Source organism: Schistocerca cancellata, chromosome 7 (genome assembly GCF_023864275.1).
Source record: "Schistocerca cancellata isolate TAMUIC-IGC-003103 chromosome 7, iqSchCanc2.1, whole genome shotgun sequence".
Lineage (NCBI taxonomy): Eukaryota > Metazoa > Arthropoda > Insecta > Orthoptera > Acrididae > Schistocerca > Schistocerca cancellata.
Window position 1 is genome coordinate 601,008,960 of NC_064632.1, and position 22,865 is coordinate 601,031,824.

General features: G+C 45.3%; 1 protein-coding gene across 2 annotated transcripts in view; it reads right to left on the reverse strand.

The window, feature by feature from the left end:
- LOC126092026 (uncharacterized) overlaps window positions 1-22,865 on the reverse strand; it is a 489,900-nt gene that overhangs the window by 394,711 nt on the left and 72,324 nt on the right. The window lies entirely within an intron of this gene.

A 22,865-nucleotide genomic window follows, 5' to 3' on the forward strand; every position in this document is an offset into this window, starting at 1 on the left:
TACACCATCCAGCTTAATTCCTTTGGTATTGCCTCTGTGTAGAGCTGTATCTATTATGCAGCCAATAGTGTACTTTACAAAGGCTTAGACTGTAATACATCTGTACTACATCAATCACCTTTGGAAGTGAGGAGGTGCTGCACGAAGCACTACGACAGTGGCTCCTTAAATCATAAAAGTAACCAATGGTTGTGCAGTGTAGTACTTAATAGTACTCTGCTACGCAAGCCCCTTTGTCTTTCATTACATATTCATTTAGCATTAACGTGAAATCGAGACTAACGCTAGCTATTTTCTGGTAGGAAATTAATCTGTGTTATTGACATACCGATAACCGGACCTTTCTCACAGCAGACCTTCTGTGTACTTACCCTGCAAAGGAGCTGTTGAATATATTCTCAACTGACAGGGGGAACGTACATACTTGCCGTCACCGATTTTTCATGTTGACAGGGTGTGTACGGCATGGCTAGGAATTCAACTTATGTAAAGAGGAAGGCGCAACTCTCAACCGTTTTCGAGAAAGATCGAGTTTGAAATTTATAACAATGCGTATATGTACTAACGTGTCTGGCCAGCAACCCGCAGCCGAGTGGTCGGTTAAGTGCTGCGTTTCGTGAGCGCAAGGTCTCTGGATCGAATCTCGCTGCTAGTGTTTTTTTTTATTCTCACGTAATTCTAACAATACCTTTGTTAGCACTGTCCAAATTATCAGTATTTAATGAGTAATTGATCATTTGCATAATATTGATCCTAAAAATAAGAACGACAATAGTAGCGCTCGTGGCATAAGCCGACGTACAAACGTTAGTGGGCGCGCGGGATGGCCGTGCGGTGTGAGGCGCCATGTCACGGATTGCGCGGCCCTTCCCGCTGGAGGTTCGAGTCCTCCCTCGGGCAGGGATGTGTGTGTTGTTCTTAGCAAATGTTAGTTTAAGTAGTGTGTAAGTCTAGGGACCGATGACCTCAGCAGTTTGGTCCCCTACGAATTCATACACAACAACAACAACAACAACAAACGTTAGTGACGACGACGGAGAATTGCGGGAACTGCAGGAACGACTGTGCACCTTAGGAAGGATGCGCGCCGACCCGATTCCCGCTCACGGCACAGCGAGCACATCAGAAAACGAGGAAGAATGCGAAAAGCACTTCGTCTCAGTGTCAAAACACTCGACTGTCCCCGACCCCTTTAAATTTGCAACGCGCCAAATCGTAAATTTCACAGTTCGATCATACTTTGCCCGCTTCCTGGGGCGAAGCGCTCCGAATCAGATTCGTGTACAGTCATTTGAGAATCAAGGCAGCCGTCAGAAAGCAACCGTTATCAGAGCACTGTAGGTCGTGTGCCGCATTTATTCGGGAGTTTTGGTCCGTCTCACAACAATAGCGGACAAAGCTTCCGATACTTGTGCTGCCAGATTACAATAACTGCTCACATCCTGACCCCGTCGCGTTTTTTAGAGATCTCGTGCGACGAAACCAGTATGTCGACAATCCTGCTTAGCGGCGGAGTTGATAAGGATTTGTTGGACTAAGTTGCCTCCGAAATTTGGGGCTGCAATATCACACCTCCGTTCAGCACCTCCTGCAAGAACCAGGCAAACCTCGAGTACGACAAAATGGCGCTCCCACCAGGAGGGAGGAACCTACACCGCCACCGAGAATCGGCCGTCGATCGAGGCAGGCTCGAAACGGCCCGCGAGGAAACGGGCGCCGTTGGCCGGAGCAACTGGCGTTAAGGGGTCAAATGGTTCAAATGGCTCTGAGCACTATGGGACTTAACAGCTATGGTCATCAGTCCCCTAGAACTTAGAACTACTTAAACCTAACTAACCTAAGGACAGCACACAACACCCAGCCATCACGAGGCAGAGAAAATCCCTGACCCCGCCGGGAATCGAGCCCGGGAACCCGGGCGTGGGAAGCGAGAACGCTACCGCACGACCACGAGATGCGGGCGTTAAGGGGTCATTGTATGCCCTGTGCCGCCAATGTTACACTATCGAATTTTGTGACCCATTGTCCTGGAAACTTTTTAAGGCACCAACTTACAATTTCCCATAATTATTGAATGCACCTTTCTAGATCCACTGAACTAGAATTATTACTAAAATTGTATTGTGGGGCATTTTATCTTTTTTTTTGTCAAACACTCAATTTTCTACAGAAGTTTTTAAATAAATGAACACAAAAAAAAACAACTGAGGATATTTTAATTATTCTACTTCCATATGTGTTGAATCTCACACTTGGCATGCAGCGAAAATTTCATGTCTCTACCATCAGTACATTTTTAGAAAACGGGTCATTTATTGCAATAAATTGTAGTTCAGAGATATTGAGGTTTAAAACTTTTTTTTTATTACGAGTTGTTATACAGACTTACATTTCTGCGTCTTTTATGCACTACTATTGCCCTGGCCCGTAGCCTGTGTCTTCTTCAGTGCCACAACAGCCCAATGCTTCCGCCTCCCTCCTTTTCTTTCTTGCTTCTTTTGTCATTTGCTGAGCAGCTAACTCTGCTTCACGTACACGAAGCTCATCCAGTTCCCGCAGTCCTTTAGCTGTGTTCTGTCCAAATCTTACCCCTAATCCCCAGAACCGTAAGTCTTCCATACTTCCCACCATTAAAAGTTATTACAGCATCAGATATTGCTATCTTTAGAGTCATCAGGCAAACAAATACATTTTTAGGCACACGGCACCAGACAACGTTATTGAAGGACTCGTTCACATTCTAGGTCTTCCCATGTAAACACTTCTTTTGTAGCTCAGGATTTGCCAAATCTTTGTAAATACGTTTGATTGCCTCCATCAGTGCCAAAAGAAGAGAACGTTTATGTGTAAATTCGTGCAGAGGCGGAGGTGGACAAAAAGCATGACACGGCTTTTCAGCGGTTGATATTCTATGAAAGAAAGTACTTCAGAAAAATATGCAGGTCTCACATATCTGTTACCCGCAAAATTAGCGTTTCTTCGAGTTACTTTTACGCTCAGTCATTTTATTTACGTATAAAAATCAATAGAAGTTGGCTTACTACAAAAATAGCTGATAATCACACGTCAACATTCAAAATATTATTTGAAGGTCTCACAATTGCCTGATTTTAATGTATTACATAATGTTCAGGAAAGTCCGAAGTACATTACGGAGTAGAAAACAGAAAATGTCTGATGTCAACGAACTTCACGTACAGGCTGTACGAACGGGACACACGATACAATTTGGAACGCGGGAGATGCGGTAGAATGGCTCTCGGCTGGACCTTCGCCACAACGAGGAACGGCGTGACGCAAATGCAAACACACGGCAATGACGTGCGGAGGGCACGATAAACGGCGGAACAGAGGTAGGAAACGGGACTGGGATATTTCTTGCTTGAAGAAGGGGACGAAACAGTGGACGTAAAATGCCCGGTCGTAAATATCAAAATGGATAGCTAGAATTACCGTACTCTCTGTGCTTGACTCGGGCAGCCAGGCCTCGGTAACACGCGCAGACGTGTTACACAGATGCTGCGCTGGCCGCGGGTGGCCGACATGGCCGTCACAACGGCCCACAGTACGTGGCGGCGTGCAAGACAAATGCGCCGACGTTAGACACCAACTACAGTTAGACTTTACCTGTCAGTCGCACTCAGTTTCGGCGGTCTGTCTAGTTATCCCGTCGCTGGCAGTTGAGATCGTCGTCAGGGTAGATTTCCTGCACACATATCAGGGGAGTATGCACTTCGAACAGCATGTTTGATGTATTTCTCCTATAGTAAACATGTCATCATTGTAACGTTAGAAATAGGTCCTTTGAAATATGTCTAATTCTTTTTCTGTACCGAAAATATGTGGTGTGATAAATTGTTAATTCTTAATTAAACTGAGACGGCCTTCCGATGTCAAAGCACCTCCACAGATACGTTGTAACCACGCAGGAACGGGAGAGATTGTCCTAGATTTCTCTAATGGATGGGAAACGGAGAATTGACCATATAAAATGTGTGGTGTCACCGCCAGACACCACACTTGCTAGGTGGTAGCCTTTAAATCGGCCGCGGTCCGTTAGTATACGTCGGACCCGCGTGTCGCCACTATCAGTGATTGCAGACCGAGCGCCGCCACACGGCAGGTCTAGTCTAGAGAGACTCCCTAGCACTCGCCCCAGTTGTACAGCCGACTTTGCTAGCGAAGCTACACTGACAAAATGCGCTCTCATTTGCCCAGACGATAGTTAGCATAGCCTTCAGCTACGTCATTTGCTACGACCTAGCAAGGCGCCATTACCAGTTACTATTGATGCTGTGAAACATGTAACGTCAAGAGCGATGTTCACCAATTATGGATTAAAGTTAGGTATTCCAGCAGCTACGTACGTTTTTTGCTAGTATAATTTCATTGACCTGTTCCAGACCTCACGCCAGCCTGCGTGAGCTAAAACGCGTGCCTTTCGGCTTCCTCTCACAGTGGGTTGGCTCTCTTGCCAATCCACAACGAAATGTAGTTAGGTTGTGTAGTAATTCCGCCTTTCGGAGCGCCAGCGCCCGTCGATAAAGATGCTTCTATTTTGTTGTTTATAAACGGCCCGCAGCGGAGACTGTTTTTGCCATAGAAGCGCCATTTTTTGATTATTTTTTTTTACACAATAATGTAAGTTTACAAAAGGTACCCTGACAGAGGGGAGAGCCCTACGATGAGTGTTCGAGGAATTTCGGAAAGCACAACCGGCACGGTGAGGAAGCCTCACACAAACAAGACCGCAACAGGAGAGCCATCGAGGCAGACAGACAGCAACGCCCACAGTGTGGGCCGAGACGTGCAAGAAACAAAAGGAGCAAGTCGAGGAATAGCGGAAAGATGTGCCAAAATACCAGGGAGTTGCCACAGCAAAGACATCTCATTATCAGCAGACCCTCAACCGAGAAGCAGAACCCACACAGCGGCAGCAGAAAGCTGTCACAGCGCTAGCAGAAAACAACTGTGGTGACGTTGGTAAAGTATTGCATCGTCCCATGAACCCATTGCTATGTCCTCTGTAAAATCAGTGTGAATCTGCATATATGTGAGTACGGCAGAAGCGGCTGCTCGACCAGTGACTTTCTAACCCGTTATATGAACAGCACACGTGCTGGATAATAAAAAAAAAAGTTTATTTGGTGTCGTCCGCTCTAGAAGAATAACCTCTAGAACGAACACTGAGTATCTTATGTGCACGTGAGACCTGATCAAAGTTCAGATGTGGCTAACACCAAACAGGATAATTTGATATCCTAAGACTTGCTTGTATTTACCTCCCAATCACGCCTCGAGGCTATGTGGGTTAACTTCCAATGTTAACCGTGCATCAGCAAATAGAATGAAGTACAAACTGTTGCATAATCTCAAGGTCTGAGTTGTTACAAGTAACAACCCTAACTAAAAGTAGAGTAGACAGGTGACTGGGTACGCAAACTAATAACAACGCCTATCCGAACCAGTGTCGGAACACCTCAAAACCTACGAATTGACCCCTTTATATTCCATCACCTGTGTCAGGATATCACATCATACTAGAAAAGATATTAATGATGACTATCTATCAATTAAACATCTTCTTGACGAAGGTAGTTAACCGCGCATAGTAATGTGCCTTTAAGGCACCTTACTGCCCACAAAAAAAAGAAAAAGAAATAATCATACTTTTCTTTTAAATGCAGTCCGTTGCCCACAGTCGTGTATAGTTCTACAGCACCCTAGAGCCCAAAATTAATATTTTGTCTTAGGAACATAATGGCTGGTTCAAATGGCTCTGAGCACTATGGGACTTAACATCTATGGCCATCAGTCCCCTAGAACTTAGAACTACTTAAACCTAACTAACCTAAGGACATCACACACATCCATGCCCGAGGCAGGATTCGAACCTGCGACCGTAGCGGCCCCGCGGTTCCGGACTGCAGCGCCTATAACCGCACGGCCACCGCGGCCGGCAGTAACATAATGGTTGACATTCACATACATTCCTCTTTGTTCAGGATTGTCATGTGACGTTAACGTAAGTTTTATTTTATTTCAATTTTATTTTAATTTTTTTTCTGAATATCATTATCGAGGTACTTAGATTTATACATTCAGCCACGTTAACGTAGACTGACCACAACTGAAATCTTGTCAAAAACTCGGGGACGTGTAAGATCACATTGTTACCAGTTATCTCTGTTTACTTTTTTTGTTTTGTTTTGTTTAGAACCACAGATGCAGAAGTGGTGCTCATTTATAGTACAGGTTTTATTTTATTTTTTGCTTTTGTGTGTATTGTTTGCAGATTTTACGGACTCAAATAAGGATCACAGTGAATCTTTTATATTTTTGAACATTGTATTAATCACACAGACATTTAAACTCTATCAGGAACTCAAGACTGAAAGAGTATGCAACCCAGCAGGTCTCACCAGCTAACTCCCACAAACATTAAATCTGCAGGATGTAAGGCAGTATCCGGCAGATACCTCGCTTTGCCTGTACGGCGTTATTTGCACACGTAATCTGTCGTGCATTTTGAAATCAGTTCAGAGTGTTCCCCAGTGGCGGCCCCACTCAGCCAGCTCCGCTCGAGACATCGAAACGAGGTTTTGGCGAACGATGGCACACAAGAAGGAGAGTACTTGGCCAATTCGTTAACACACTGATCTATGACGATATATGAGAAGTTGTACTATTATGCTTCATTCATTCCAGTGACTGTAATTCTTTAAGAGTTATGGACAACTAGTGAGACAACAGTTTCCTAAGCCGGCCATTGTGGCCGAACGGTACTAGGCGCTTCAGTCCGGAACCACGTGAACGCTATGGTCGTAGGTTCGAATCCTGCCTCGGGCATGGATGTGTGTGATGTCCTTAGGTTAGTTAGGTTTAAGTAGTTCTAACTTCTAGGGAACTGATGACCTCAGATGTTGAGTCCCATAGTGCTCAGAGCCATTTGAACCATTTGAGCGAACAGTTTCCTAGTATGAAAGCAAACATGAAATTTCTTCTCTTATCTTACGACAAACCGACACAATGAGTTTTATTGTAAGCTATTGAGCTTTCTGGTCGCCAATTACGTATATAATGAGACACTCCGTTTCAGAATTCTGTCACAATAGCTGCTGCAAAAATGAGTTTGTGCAAATTACATTGTGTTTTGGCAAAAGAAGGGCTATCAACCCCGTCAACAAGAGAAATGTGGCCGTTACTCGTAAATGCTGATGCTTCTTCGAATGAGAAAAGGTTAACAATTCACACAAAATTAAATCGCCCATTGTGTTGGAATTCTGGATGAATCGCATAACCCATCGTATTTTTAACACTGAGTGACTGGAATGGAAATTTACCAAAGAATTGTATTCCTTTTCTTCATCTGAGCAGTAGCAAAGTAATGACGAGCGTATCCTTCAGCCCAAATGACACGCACATGCCAGATGCTGGTCACTCAGCTACGCCTCGCCAAACTGACAATACCTGATTCGCGATTGAAACAGTTGTTATTGATACAAGTAAACACTTGATACGTGTCACAACACAATGGTCAGCGTATCGTCAGCAGCTGAGAATAATGAGCGCGACAGGAATGCGGAAGCTAGCCGAGTGTGCTTTGTGAGAGGGAGAGTTCACTTCGTTCGAAAAACATCGTCATCAAAGTAGATCTGCGTTTGTCAGCAGTACATTTCAACAAAATAAATACATCAGATCACCACACTCTTTCAGGATACTCATACTTTTGGAATAATACCGACCACTGCTTCATTTGTGTAGCCTGTTGTGTAATTAGTTTACTAATGCAGACAGCGTGCAGGCAACCACTGAGGTGCTTCTTCTCGCCACGACGAGCCGATTAAAACATTGTTACTCGTGAGGGATTCTGGACCATAGATGTGATGTCCACATGTACGTAGTATAATGTCTCTTATTATACCTATATCCACACAATAATAGTAAGCCGACCGCGGGTGTCTAGCGGTTCTGGCGCTGCAGTCCGGAACCGCGGGACTGCTACGGTCGCAGGTTCGAATCCTGCCTCGGGCATGGGTGTCTGTGATGTCCTTAGGTTAGTTAGGTTTAAGTAGTTCTAAGTTCTAGGAGACTGATGGCCTCAGAAGTTAAGTCCCATAGTGCTCCGAGCCATTTGAACCAATAATAGTGAAACTTATTTACTTGATATCTCGGACGATTTTTACCAGGAGCACAAAGGTGTCACACCCTTGGAAATTACGCCTTTTCGGCTTTTTGTAACAGATCGTAGAGATACGTCAGCATAACAGGCGGCAAGTAGATAAGCTTGTTTTACTTTCCTGCTTTGCTTCTAGATCACACGATTTTATAGTATTCCTTACTTCCTTATTCACTACCCTCACCACGAATCGTCTGTCCCTTCCTACGATCTGAAAACACTGTGGAGGCAGAAGATACACTTCGACTGACTAATGGTGCACCAGTTATTCAACTGTGCGTTGTTCTTGGCAAAATAATAAACAAAACAAAAAGTATACAGATATATGTAGCTGAAAACTATCATGAACTAACGAAAAGAGATAGAGTGCTTAAACAACGAAGAACGAAACACTAGTCATTGTACAGTGGGGGCCGTTACTGACTGGATGCAATACTATAAAAATTTAGATTTTTATATTTCAACTGATGTTCGCCAGTGACGTCTGCCTGCCGGCTAGATTCAGCTCACGTTGCGTTATACCGGACAGAACCACTTCGAGACTCACGTGTTGAACCATCAGCTGCTAAATTCACGTGTTGCTGACGATGTAACGCTACCGAACCGCGCGTCTACAATCTGGGAGGTTTGCAGGTGGTCACGTGGGGGTGGAGCCGCGGCCAGCCCCCAGGAGCGGACGCGCCCTCCGTTCTCTTCTGCATCCGACCCGGTTAGACGCTCTCCTCCCCTGCTCTCTTGGGCAGCAGCCCATTCAGTTTCGGCACCTTCTCTAGGCCTGTCTTCAACCACTTTTTACTGAACTAAACCATCACGTCTGTCATAAAATGTTTAACTTCATCACCTCAACGGATGCCTACTGCTTTCCCTTCCTCGCCAATCCTGACACATCAACATCAGTGACAATAAATATCAGTGTACAGTAAGGCCGTATTTTTCGGACGGGCAACACTTTGTAATGGTACTCGAATTACGTGACCATTATGGCACCTCACCTCAACCTCTCGATACCAGCAATATTCTACTGTGTTTCTGTAAAATAGTTAACATATTTCTGTGACAACATTCAGATTTGATTTCATTAATATAGAGATACTTCGATACATCGATATGTATATATTGCAATGATATTATTCGTATGTGTATTCTTTCTTTTGTCACTATGATCACTGACGTACTTGTAACTCTCATTTTTGGGCGCGTAAGCGGTTATTAGAGAGTCAAGCTTTGGTCGTCATGTTAAAAAGACGCAATGTGAACTTTAACAGTGAGGAAGATATTTTCAAGTATGTTTTATATTGTGAAGTGATGTTTTGGAATGAGTTACGTAATATTGCAACAAAAGTAATAAAGAAGAAGTGTAACTTAAATTCGGAGTGCTGATTACTTTTTTACATCACCATTGTCCTACCTTGCAAAAGTTTAATCTTCAAGAATGGTTTATGAAACACATCTATAAAACTTTTGAATATCGCAGAATAACACCTAGGCCTCTTTCCATCCGAGCTTGGAATCATCACTACCTAGATTTTCGACGATTGAGCCACGAGTTCACAACGAGACCAGCGTGGGAAACGCGAAAAGATGAGTGCCTAGTTTATCCATTATTTCAAGAAATGACTTTATTAACTGTCCTCTAATGACACCTGCCACATAATATAACTTTGTTGTTGCCCGAAAATGCAGTATTCAGCAGCGTGAGCAACACTACAATCATAATTAATTTTTGACCTTTGTTGTGGTAGGGTTGTTAGAACTTCCATTGCCCATATGCGCCATGCCGAAGTGACCATATGGCAGGAGTGCCTTCCCGCTCCCCCCCCCCCCCCCCTTCGCTGTTTTCGCGTGTCGCGTTCCAGTAGCGTCGCAACTTGCGCGGTCTCATTTGAACCCTTTGAAGCTACAGAAACGCGAGCTGCGCTACGCCGCGCCACACGCGCTACACGCTCCTCAATTTCCGCCTAGCGTAACATCAGACTGCACAGCAAGAAGGCGGAGGATGCAGGCAGAGAGCGTCGGCTCAACGAGCCGCGGCGCGCGGCGCCAAATGCAAACCCGTACGGCGCAGACACACACCGCTGCGGTGCCCCTGCATCACAGTGACATCGACTGCGAGTTCGGTTACCGATGGGGGCGTGTCGCGCCAAAGACACACCTCCCACATAAAGTACAGACGCCTACTACCAAGCTGGCTTCTGCACCACGAAACGGAGTCCACAAAATGCGAGGTCCTGTCAACCCCCCAACATCAATCCGTTGCTCTGTTATGGACATAGGAAGAGGAGTTGGGCAAAATGAGGGTTGTTACTCGAGAAGACCTGGGTGAGACAATGGACGCTATTCTCGAGCGCCGCCACGTAAATCCCCTATTACATTGTAGTGGTTCTGCAGTACAGTATCCTCCAAGTCGCCTTTAGAAGAGACGTCCACCCAACCACCCGTAGACACCCAGTGCAAATGTCGTGTCACAAACTGAAGGAAAATGAAGAAAAAGAAGAAAAATTGAAAACAAGCAACCCGTCATCGTTTTTTTTTTTACTTTTTTTTTTTTGCAATCTGCGATTTTGTGTTCTACTGTGCATACTTTTTTGTATATTGTCATTGTCAAAACATTGGCCATCTTCCCATATATTTGTCTCTAAACAAATCCTTTGACGAGTGAATTAAACGTCCCAGTGGGGAGCTCAAATGTTTGAATACTTAAATGTCATCAGCTTTGCTTTACTCAGTATGGGCTCTGCAATGAAGCAGTTGAGTTTGCCTGTCAAAGCTTTGCTTAAACTTCAGTACAACCCGATTGGGGAAAAATAAGTGCAGGTTTATCGAAACAAACCTTTCAGCTCCTCCAATCAGGACATAGATAGAGACAGCCGTCACGGCTAATTTGTGGTCGTGAAACAAGTGTTTCCACTGTAATGTGCCACCCATTGAGATTTCTGTTCCATTTCATTTGTCTTCGCCTAATTTTAGTATTCAAGTGTCATGGTCACGCGGACCATTGGGCTGTCAATCAGTACGCATTTGATTTTTGTGCACTGTTAATCTGTTGTAGTAGAATGGCACTGACCATTGACAGAGTATTTTGAAGTTTCTTTTCTTTTAAGTATCAGTGACTTGAGTTCATGGTCGTCATATTTGTCTATAACATTATCAGCTGTAAATAATAGTCAGAGCATTCTTTTATGATGATTGAGTTTTAATCGGTCTCATTTGTTCAATCACTTTTGCCAGCCTCACTGGAAAGTGAGCCTATAAACTTTCATACCATTTGAGGTTTTGATAAGTAACGTTCACACACTTTTATTTTTTTTTTATTTTTTTGTTTGATTGTAGTTCTAGTAGTGCCAATTCTGATTCTTAAATGTTTTGTGTTGGAAATCTCACAAGAGTACTGTCAGTACTCTGGCAGGCCAGATAACCCCAAGGGAGACTTCTATATGACTTTGTGATTTTTTTTATGTTGATTTTTGATAATTGTTGTGAAAATCATTCATCAACGAAATGGACCGAAATCATCCGCCCATGGGAAGAACATTCTGGACCATTCGTTCCGTCCAAGCATGGGGTAATGAAAAGGCGCTACTGTAGCCGTTCCATGATAATAAGCAGTAAAATTCTCTGATCGTTCATTTTCAAACTTTCGTCTCCGGGAGAAAGTTAATCAGGTGGCTCTTACGAGGCGCTTGGCAGGGTCCGTGCGGCGCCGCACGTCGGAGGTTCGAGTACTCCGTCGGGCACAGGTGTGTGTGTGTGTGTGCGTGTGTGTGTGTGTGTTGGCCATAGCGTGAGTTAGATTAAGTAGTGTGTAGGCTTAGGGACTGATGACCTCACAAGTTTGATCCCATAAGACCTTACCACAAATATCCAAATTTTTCTTACGACGCGACCCTGCCAAGGGCACAGCGCAACTCCCATGCAAACGGATGATGCATTTTATAGAGAATATCAGTGTATGTTTTTAATCATTTTCATTTTTTGTGAGAGGTGACTGTGTGTTTGCACGCACGTGAAATGTATCCCAAACGCTCTTCCCACCTGTTCCTAAATCATGGTCATCTGTAGCTCAAACCTAGCAGACGATTCTTGTTAGAGGATCTTTAGTAGTAGTGCCAACTTCATTTCTCTGGGGTAGTGGCAGAGATGGAACACGGGTAGGTCGTGACCAAAGATACTCCGAAAACTTCCCATTTGTGGTGGTGAGGTTGGTCATAGCCAACTGGTTCGGCTGCTCCCTCCACTAGGCACCTCCGGACATCCGCCTTTCTTCGAAGAGAGTAAAAGAAGACGGGTAAGTGAGCGGACGTGCTTTCAGTGCGTCCGTCCCGAGTTTGCTGGAATAAGGTATCAGAATGTGTTATGTGTGATCTAATCAATTTTTCTTTGCAGCATTAGGTCGAGTAGGTAAATCTATTGCAGCAGTTGTGCTCATTTTTCAATTCATTAGGCAGAAATACGTTTACACTGCAGTAAAAGTGCATGTCCATTGTTTCGTGACCTATGGTAGGGAGTTCATGGGTTTGCTGTCCATGGTTATTTCGATATTATATTTAGACTAAACTCACGTGAGATGTTAAATATCAGCGAATGGTTATATTTCAGGTTGAAATATTCGAATTTTAATAGGTGTTTCTTTGTGGTACATCACACTTATTTCCTACGCTTCGCGTGTGCACCGTATTCCGGATAAAGCGAGTGTAGATGATCGTAGGCGATTTGTGCTACGAAATGAACTTAATCAAATCAGTTTCAGCTGCTTCACGGCACATTTTATAAATTATTTAGTCTGTTTTATTTGTGGCAGAAATCAGATGGGGTCCCTTGGTAGACCCACGTGGTCGCAGGCACAATGCCAGAGGTCAGAATATTTCTCAGATACAGCCCAGAATCATTAGAAGTAGCTCAACCCTACAGTTCATTTGCGCACAAAATTACAGAACGAATAGAACCGATTTTTGAAGTGCCATACCGCCTGCTAGGTTATTCGTCGTAATTTCTCTAAGCTCGGCGGGCTACGAATGCGAAATTTGATATGCTTTCCATACTTCGCTTTCCCGTTCTCCAATCTCTGCTTTTTTCTCGGTGCTCTGTTCTATTATACCTATTTATTAGAGCCATTTTATGTTCGATTTTTTGCCACATCTAATGCATGTTGACTGAATCTATGGGTACCTTTCCTCGGGGATTGACCAGGCGCTATCCTGACCGCTCAAATCCTCCTCGTTTCCTTCTGTAGCGTGCGCGTAGCAATTCACAAGAGGCCTCACCTCCGCGCTTTGTACATTTGTCGCAACAAATACCGACTAAGTCGTTATATTTTGCAAAATGAGTATGTTTCCTGAGGATGATGAAATAAGAGTTCAGTGGTAACCAATCTACAACATGCCCTTTATAAATAAATCAGTGGCCAATATAAAAAAAAAAAAGGTGGCTAGAAGGGAGTCCACTGTGTCCACACGTCAGCGTGTGGTGCCCTTCGCCCTTCATTTCTCAGAGATTCTCTGAAGAAGGAACTCAATTAGAAAATAAACGCTCTGTTTCCTGGCTGAAACTTCCTCATTTTCCCTCCCGTAATCGGTCGCGCTAAATTATAAACTCGTCAGTGGCAATTTTGCAGCGACTGCTTCAGTAACCGGTAGACTGTGTCGGTTTTCCCCCTGGTTGCTGACCAGTAGTTAATAAAATTCCACGCTCACTGAGGGCTGACTGGATCAGGAAAGGGAGCGTCCCGAGAAAATTACGGAGCGAGGATGATGAAACGAGTGTTCTCACTAGAGGTGGTGAAGAATGTCTATGAAAGAATAAGATGAAGTAGTTAATTGACGTGCTCACCCCTCTATCTTTTATCACAGCAGATTGATACAGCATTAATTGGCGTCGACCTTTTCTTAACAATTTACGAATGTCTCACCTCGTTGGGAGCGATAGTTAATGCAATACAAATATCCTTTGGGTAAAGCAGAAACTTATTTTCATCCGCCGATATAAATAAAACGCCCAGCAGCGGTAAACGCGCAGGTTACAGCGAAATCTTGGCGTACAACGCGGCGAGGGTGCTGTACTATAAGCGTCTCCACTGACTGACCGCTGAACTGCTGCCGCACTCACAACGTGTTTTGCCGACTCCAGAAAAAGCGAGACCGAGGCTGTTTTTTAATAGGGGCACCATCTGTCTAATTTCCTTGAACGGTTGCAAATTGGACTGTAAACCATTTCTGCCCACGACTCTGCCCATTTTCTCTGTTGTACCTCCGAAGAATGGAAGAACTGCGGTGGGCTGATCGCTTTCTGGTGACTGGACATCTCTGTGTTCTTTTGCTTCTTAGAGATGGCCAATTTAATGTCTCGATCGCTATAGCCGTTCTTCCGGAGTACGTTCTCTAGATGACTCACCTCGGAGTCCCTGTCACAGACCGATTTAGCTCCGTGCAGTAGCGTACTAAAAACTTCTCTCATACGGGCTGGTTGATGAAATCTTTGCGCACTTACATGTAGGTCAGTATGTGTCACACCATCTATGAATGTAATTTCAGAAAGAAACACAACATTAAGAGTAATGAACGTAAATTTTCCTTCTCTACTTATTGCGTGAAACCGCTGTACGGTACTTTTCTAATCTCGTGGTACACATGAGCGCATGAACACTCTGTATTAAAAATATATCAATAGCTTTTAACATATTTGACTTAAACTAAAAAGCAGATTTTAAAAAAGAATTGCAGTGTCGTTTCTCGGCGCTTTAATAAAATAGACTCTTTGCGGGACGGACTGAGACTCAGAGTCGGGACCTTTGCCTTTCGCGCGCAAGTGCTCTGCCGACGGAGCTGCCCAAGCACGACTCGCCACAGCTTTACTTCGGCCAGGACCTCGTCTCCCGCCTCGCCAACTTCGAGCTTCGTAGGAGCACCTCTGTCAAGTGTGGGAGCTGCAAGACGAGGTACTGGCCGAAGTAAAGTGTGAGGAGCGGTTCTCAGTTGCGCTTGGATAAGTCGCCCACGGAAAGTAACGGTCCTGAGTTCGAGTGTAGGCCCGTCACGTAGTTTTAATTTTCCAGAACGTTCATATCAGCGCACAATCCGCTGCAGAATGAAAATTTCAGTCTGAAACCTCCAATAACGTTTTAATTACTCTTACAATTTATTTGAGATTGTATCGCAGCCCTCTCTAGTTTCAGAGGTCCCCCTCACTAACCACTGAACGCGGGCGTCACGAGAGGGTCGTCACCAGCAGGGGGCGTGGGGAGGGCGGCGCAGGGCGGGACGCCTTCTGCCCTCAGCTCTGTCTCTCCTGTGTTCCACCTCTCGCACAGAGCACTTGGCTTGGGCCATCTGCCTCTGATCCTGTTGTTTTAGAATTCCACTGGATAGCTCGAAAGGAACCACTTCCTCTCTCACTTCCTGTTCCCTTATTCTACAATTACTCACACTGGTCTGTACGACTCCTTACGTATTCCATATACAATGACATAGCGTATTTTTTCTCTTCAATCCTCCTGTTCTTACCGGTATGCATCCTACCGCATGCGCTACCTAATACACTACTGGCCATTAAAATTGCTACACCACCAAGATGACGTGCTACAGACGCGAAATTTAACCGACAGGAAGAACACGCTGTGATATGCAAATGATTAGCTTCTCAGAGCATTCACACAAGGTTGGCGCCGGTGGCGACACCTACAATGTGCTGACATGAGGAAAGTTTCCAACCGATTTCTCATACACAAACAGCAGTTGACCGGCGTTGCCTGGTGAAACGTTGTTGTGATGCCTCGTGTAAGGAGGAGAAATGCGTACCATCACGTTTCCGACTTTGATAAAGGTCAGATTGTAGCCTATCGCGATTGCGGTTTATCGAATCGCGACATTGCTGCTCGTGTCGGTCGAGATCCAATGACTGCTAGCAGAATATGGAATCGATGGGTTCAGGAGAGTAATACGGAACGCCGTGCTGGATCCCAACGGCCTCGTATCACTAGCAGTGCAGATGACAGGCATCTTATCCGCATGGCTGTAACGGATCGTGCAGCCACGTCTCGATCCCTGAAGTCAAGAGATGGGGACGTTTTCAAGACAACTACCATCTGCACGAACAGTTAGACAACGTTTGCAGCAGCATGGACTATCAGCTCGGAGACGGTTACCCTTGACGCTGCACAGACAGGAGCGCCTGCGATGGTGTTCTCAACGACGAACCTGGCTGCACGAATTGCAAAACGTCATTTTTTTCGGATGAGTCCAGGTTCTGTTTACAGCATCATGATGGTCGCATCCGTGTTTGGCGACATCGCGGTGAACGCACATTGGAAGCGTGTATTCCTCATCGCCATACTGGCGTATCACCCGGCGTGATGGTATGGGCTGCCATTGGTTACCCGCCTCGGTCACCTCTTGTTCGCACTGACGACACTTTGAACAGTGGACGTTACATTTCAGATGTGTTACTACCCGTGGCTCTACCCTTCATTCGATCCCAGCAAAACCCTACATTTCAGCAGGATAATGCAAGACCGCGTGTTTCACGTCCTGTACGGGCCTTTCTCGATACATAAAATGTTCGACTGCTGCCCTGGCCAGCACATTCTCCAGGTCTCTCACCAATTGAAAACGCCTGGTCAATATTGGCCTAGCAACTGGCTCGTCACAATACGCCAATCACTACTCTTGATGAACTGTGGTGTCGTGTTGAAGCTGCATGGGCAGCTGTACCTGTACACGCCATCCAAGCTCTGTTTGACTCAATGCCCAGGCGTATCAAGGCCGTTATTACGGCCAGAGGTGGTTGTTGTGGGTACTGATTTCTCATGATCTATGCACCCAAATTGCGTGAAAGTGTAATCACATTTCAGATCTAGTATAATATATTTGTCCAATGAATACCCGTTTATCATCTGCATTTCTTCTTGGTGTAGCAATTTTAATGGCCAGTAGTGTATGTTCCAAAACGAGGTACATAGATGTGGCTCTGTTGGTGATATATACGTATGGTAAACTGTTTTAGATAGCCCTTGGCCAAGATACCATTGTCATAAACAACAAGAGGATTGTCTTACTGGCGCTAAGCTACAGCACAAGGTCAAAGTATGAATATTACGCACTTCCTCCTGTGTAGGAAATTGGAGCAGGTGGTTTCGTTCCTTTCGTATTTGTTGTAGTCTGCGGTAGACCTTACGGGGCTTAAAAACCCCAAAAAACTTCTTTTCTCATTTCTTCGCATCAAAACCGAGCCGCAAATTCGAAAACGGCTACGCACAGTAATTGGCAAAATATTTTAGGGTATATTCCTCAGGTGACGATCTAGAACAGCCAGGAAAGTCTTCTTGATACCTTTATCCGTTTGCGCGATGCACGTGAGGGCTCCACGTGAGCCGCTGCATGGCTTGAGACAAGAGTCACATAATCAAAACACACCTGGGTGCCCTTCCCACACTCAGGGAAGATCAATAAAGATTTATCATTCGGAAGTATGTTATACACTCCTGGAAATTGAAATAAGAACACCGTGAATTCATTTTCCCAGGAAGGGGAAACTTCATTGACACATTCCTGGGGTCAGATACATCACATGATCACACTGACAGAACCACAGGCACATAGACACAGGCAACAGAGCATGCACAATGTCGGCACTAGTACAGTGTATATCCACCTTTCGCAGCAATGCAGGCTGCTATTCTCCCATGGAGACGATCGTAGAGATGCTGGATGTAGTCCTGTGGAACGGCTTGCCATGCCATTTCCACCTGGCGCCTCAGTTGGACCAGCGTTCGTGCTGGACGTGCAGACCACGTGAGACGACGCTTCATCCAGTCCCAAACATGCTCAATGGGGGACAGATCCGAAGATCTTGCTGGCCAGGGTAGTTGACTTACACCTTCTAGAGCACGTTGGGTGGCACGGGATACATGCGGACGTGCATTGTCCTGTTGGAACAGCAAGTTCCCTTGCCGGTCTAGGAATGGTAGAACGATGGGTTCGATGACGGTTTGGATGTACCATGCACTATTCAGTGTCCCCTCGACGATCACCAGTGGTGTACGGCCAGTGTAGGAGATCGCTCCCCACACCATGATGCCGGGTGTTGGCCCTGTGTGCCTCGGTCGTATGCAGTCCTGATTGTGGCGCTCACCTGCACGGCGCCAAACACGCATACGACCATCATTGGCACCAAGGCAGAAGCGACTCTCATCGCTGAAGACGACACGTCTCCATTCGTCCCTCCATTCACGCCTGTCGCGACACCACTGGAGGCGGGCTGCACGATGTTGGGGCGTGAGCGGAAGACGGCCTAACAGTGTGCGGGACCGTAGCCCAGCTTCATGGAGACGGATGCGAATGGTCCTCGCCGATACCCCAGGAGCAACAGTGTCCCTAATTTGCTGGGAAGTGGCGGTGCGGTCCCCTACGGCACTGCGTAGGATCCTACGGTCTTGGCGTGCATCCGTGCGTCGCTGCGGTCCGGTCCCAGGTCGACGGGCACGTGCACCTTCCGCCGACCACTGGCGACAACATCGATGTACTGTGGAGACCTCACGCCCCACGTGTTGAGCAATTCGGCGGTACGTCCACCCGGCCTCCCGCATGCCCACTATACGCCCTCGCTCAAAGTCCGTCAACTGCACATACGGTTCACGTCCACGCTGTCGCGGCATGCTACCAGTGTTAAAGACTGCGATGGAGCTCCGTATGCCACGGCAAACTGGCTGACACTGACGGCGGCGGTGCACAAATGCTGCGCAGCTAGCGCCATTCGACGGCCAACACCGCGGTTCCTGGTGCGTCCGCTGTGCCGTGCGTGTGATCATTGCTTGTACAGCCCTCTCGCAGTGTCCGGAGCAAGTATGGTGGGTCTGACACACCGGTGTCAATGTGTTCTTTTTTCCATTTCCAGGAGTGTATTATCACTCTCAGAGACTCTGCAAGTTTGAGTGCGGGTCATTGGCTGACGTATGCGTGGGTTGTCTGCTGGGGGCTCTGTGAATGTGGAGATGAAGTTTAGCCAACCATTGTCTGATGATGGGCCAGAATTCCATAGAGTCGTACTATTAAGTAAATTGAGTGATTAAGAAGTATTTTCATGAATTTTAGGAAATAAATGTTGTTGCTATAGAAAATTTGTAACTTGGTTTCTCACAGCAACGGCATATTTCCGTTATCATTCAAATTAAGTTATTCAAACTTTCAACTTAAAGTTAATCAATAAGCAGAAATTTCGTGTAGTGATGTTTGCTCACGCAAACGGTCGTAGGCGTCTTCCACAAAAGACAGGTGCCATTTTCAAATTGAGGATTCCTGCCAAGGCTTTTCGGAGAGCAAGTGTCATGCAAACAGAGGTTAAAAAATGCCCTACATACGGACGTAAAAATGACGCACGTAAAATCCGGTGAAAGGCGAAATCTAACTAACAAATAACCGCATAAAATCGCCCAAATTTTAACGTTATATTGTCTAGGCATTTATCTCGAAGAACAAGTTCCAGATGTCAAAAATCTTCATCCGTGATTGAGAAAAACTTAAAAATCATGGCTTTTGGATACCAGAAACGAGCCGCATATTCCAAGACGGCTATATACAGCAAACGTGTGTAATTTTTGCAACATCTCTGTAACATCCAAATCTCGAACAACCTTGAAAATATTATCGGTGTCTTCATCCGTTATCGAGATGCAGAGATTCAAAGTTACCCAACATCTACACGTAAAATCCGGTATCAGGCGAAAACATGGTTTATTAAATGAAGAAGCACGGAAAAAATACGCTGTAAAATGTCTCCGTTATCAGCGGAAGGGTTCTGGAAACCCGAAATTGCAGTATTGCAGCACATGCAAAAATTTTGTGCACACAAAATGCGGTCTGACGTGTAAAATTAGTTTTGCGTTATTTCAAAGCCACATAAATAAACTATAAAATTTTTAGTGGCTCACATACTTCTTCTGATACGTTGTGGTAGGGAAAAGAACGGAAGCAGAGGAAAAGCGCTCCTATTAGAGCGAGAACGAGGCGTAAACCGAAAGGTGGGGAACCAGTTGCCTCATTCTACATTACCCAGCACCTTTAAAATGTTCCCAGAGACTTTGACATGTGAACATATTTGCACTTTTTTATCTTGAGCGAGAAGGAGGCAATGGGAATTGGAAACAGACGGAAATGTGTTAAAAGGTGGACAATAGTAGGCAGTGGTTGTGGTATAGAAAGGGTGAGGGAGACAATGGTAGTGTGGGAGAAAGACGGGGACGCAGTGTTACCGGAACGTAGTTGACTGTGAAGCAGACAGTGCCGGTGGGGCACTGAATAAAGAGAAAGAGAAAGCGGAAGTGGGTGAGAGCCAGTGACAGTGAGGAACACAGTCTATGAAAATGACAATGGGGAGGGGAGAGAAGGCACAGCAGCAGTGAGCGGGAATGAACGAGGTAAGGCAGTAGGAGAGACCAATGGGAGATGGGGACACATAGTAGTACGACGGAAGGGAGGATAGTGTGGCTGTGAAACAGAGACAGTGGCACAGCGAGTCAGTGGCAATGAGGTGGCTTGAATGAGTGGGAGGGAATGTACAACTGGAAGTGGGTGGGTACGAGCGACTCACAGCGATGGGCTTCTGTTAGTGAGAAGTGACGTGCTTGTTAAATATGCTCGCATACCAAAATGGGAAATCTTTCAAAGGTGCTGAGAAAGTAGCAAAGGGCTGGACTAAAGATCTTATTAAGAATTTTTATTGTATTGTGGATGGAAACGTCCTTTTAAATGTTTTGATTTCATGCAGACATGAGACAGATCTCGCTTACGCTGTGACGATTTGTTTTTCCCATTTTACTCGATCGACATTATGCTGGGTCCTTTCACTGTCTGCTTGCTTGACAGGGTAGTTGGAAAAGCGTATGAGAGGAACTGTCTGAATACATTGAGAGGTCCCTGCTTATACCCTCTCATAGAAATAAGTTTAAGCAGACAATGTAATGACAATCATAAAAGTAAACTCAGTCAGAACAGAAAATGTAATAGCAAACTCAAGGAAGGCAAAACCAATGGTCATTTATTAATGTTCCAACTTGTAAAGCCAACATTTCCTGTGTAATTCCCTTAATGAATATCCCATGTGGTCTGTGTGGTGTGTGTGTGTGTGTGTGTGTGTGTGTGTGTGTGAAAGAGAGAGAGAGAGAGAAAGAGAGAGAGACAGACAGACAGAAAGATATTTGTACAATTTAAGTATTGCAGCAATGGATAGCGTCTGCTGGACAGACATGGAAGAGTGCCCAAAGAGAGCAACAACTAGTCGAAACTTCAGATCTTGGTCAAGCAGAGATGAGTAACGTTAGCAAAACGTTCAAATGTGTGTGAAATCTTATGGGACTTAACTGCTAAGGTCATCAGTCCCTAAGCTTACACACTACTTAACCTAAATTATCCTAAGGACAAAGACACACACCCATGCCCGAGGGAGGACTCGAACCTCCGCCAGGACCAGCCGCACGTTAGCAGTAAGAGGGGAGCTTCTTTTAAGATGCTTTGGAGGACTTGCGTAGGGGGGGGACAAAGTATGCTGGGTGATGTGCTGTTCTAAAGCACTCTGGCAGCGGACGTCATGGTGAGTGGACGTGTTGGGTAGCTCCGCTAAGAAAGTGTGGCATGGTTGGTGAGTTCACCTTAAGTGAGCGACGACGATACTAACTCTTTTATTTCAGCGTTAGGAAATCAGGACAGGTTTTAAATTAAGATGGGTGTGTGAAACTTTAAAAATGTTTTTAATATTTTAAGATATCGTGTGGAGATTTGTAATGGTAAATCTCTGAGTCGTGTTGCACAAGAGCACGATGAAATGCTAAGACACAGCTGGTAAAGCTTAAGGTCAGGATGTATCTTAAACTAAGATGTGGGTGTGAGATACCATTCGTGTTTTGAAATTGAATAGAGTAGCATGTGTGACTTATAGATTCATTGTGCACGAGGGCCCAGTGGCGAGAACAAGGTGTGTGTAACGTGTTTCCATGTTTTGTGAAATTGCTATACGTTCTGGGAATTGGCGTATCGTGAAAGAAGGGAACAGTAATCACGATCCGAGCTTGAATTTGAATAGTAGGCCAACACGTGTGAGCTGTGCGGGGCTCCTGTTCCCGCCACCATGTATTTAACACCCGGTTTTTAACGAACTTCCACCTCACTTGGTTAATTTAAATTACAGTTGTCACTGAGTTGCTGCTTCGCCTGACCGTGAGCGGCCCTAGCACCGCGCATCGATATACTTACTTGCCGGTCGTTGTCTGCCGTGAGAGAGCCGGGTGGTGAGCTGCGCTGCCAGTCGCAGGGCTGTACTGCCGCACTAGTGCAGCTGGGTTGGACGTGTGACGTCAGCGTCGACACGGGAGGCAGTCAATTTTTTCCGTCGAGACAGCATTATACTGTATGTCTATTGAGCTACCAGTGGTACACCTGAGTTGACTACTGTACCAGGTGCACCGGTATGAAATGAGCGTTTTTTGTGAAAATGAAACACTATTTTTGAGTTGAAAAGTAAAAACATTTTATTCAAAGTACTAACCATTGCTTCCTATACGTATTGACCACCTTTCTGGCAATTTGTGGACACCACGCCAATAGAAATGTTCGTCTTTTGAAGCAAACCAATCAGACACCCAATTTTCGACTTCTTCGTAGGAATCCAAGTGTTACTCAGCCAATGTGTGTCCCATTGATCAAAA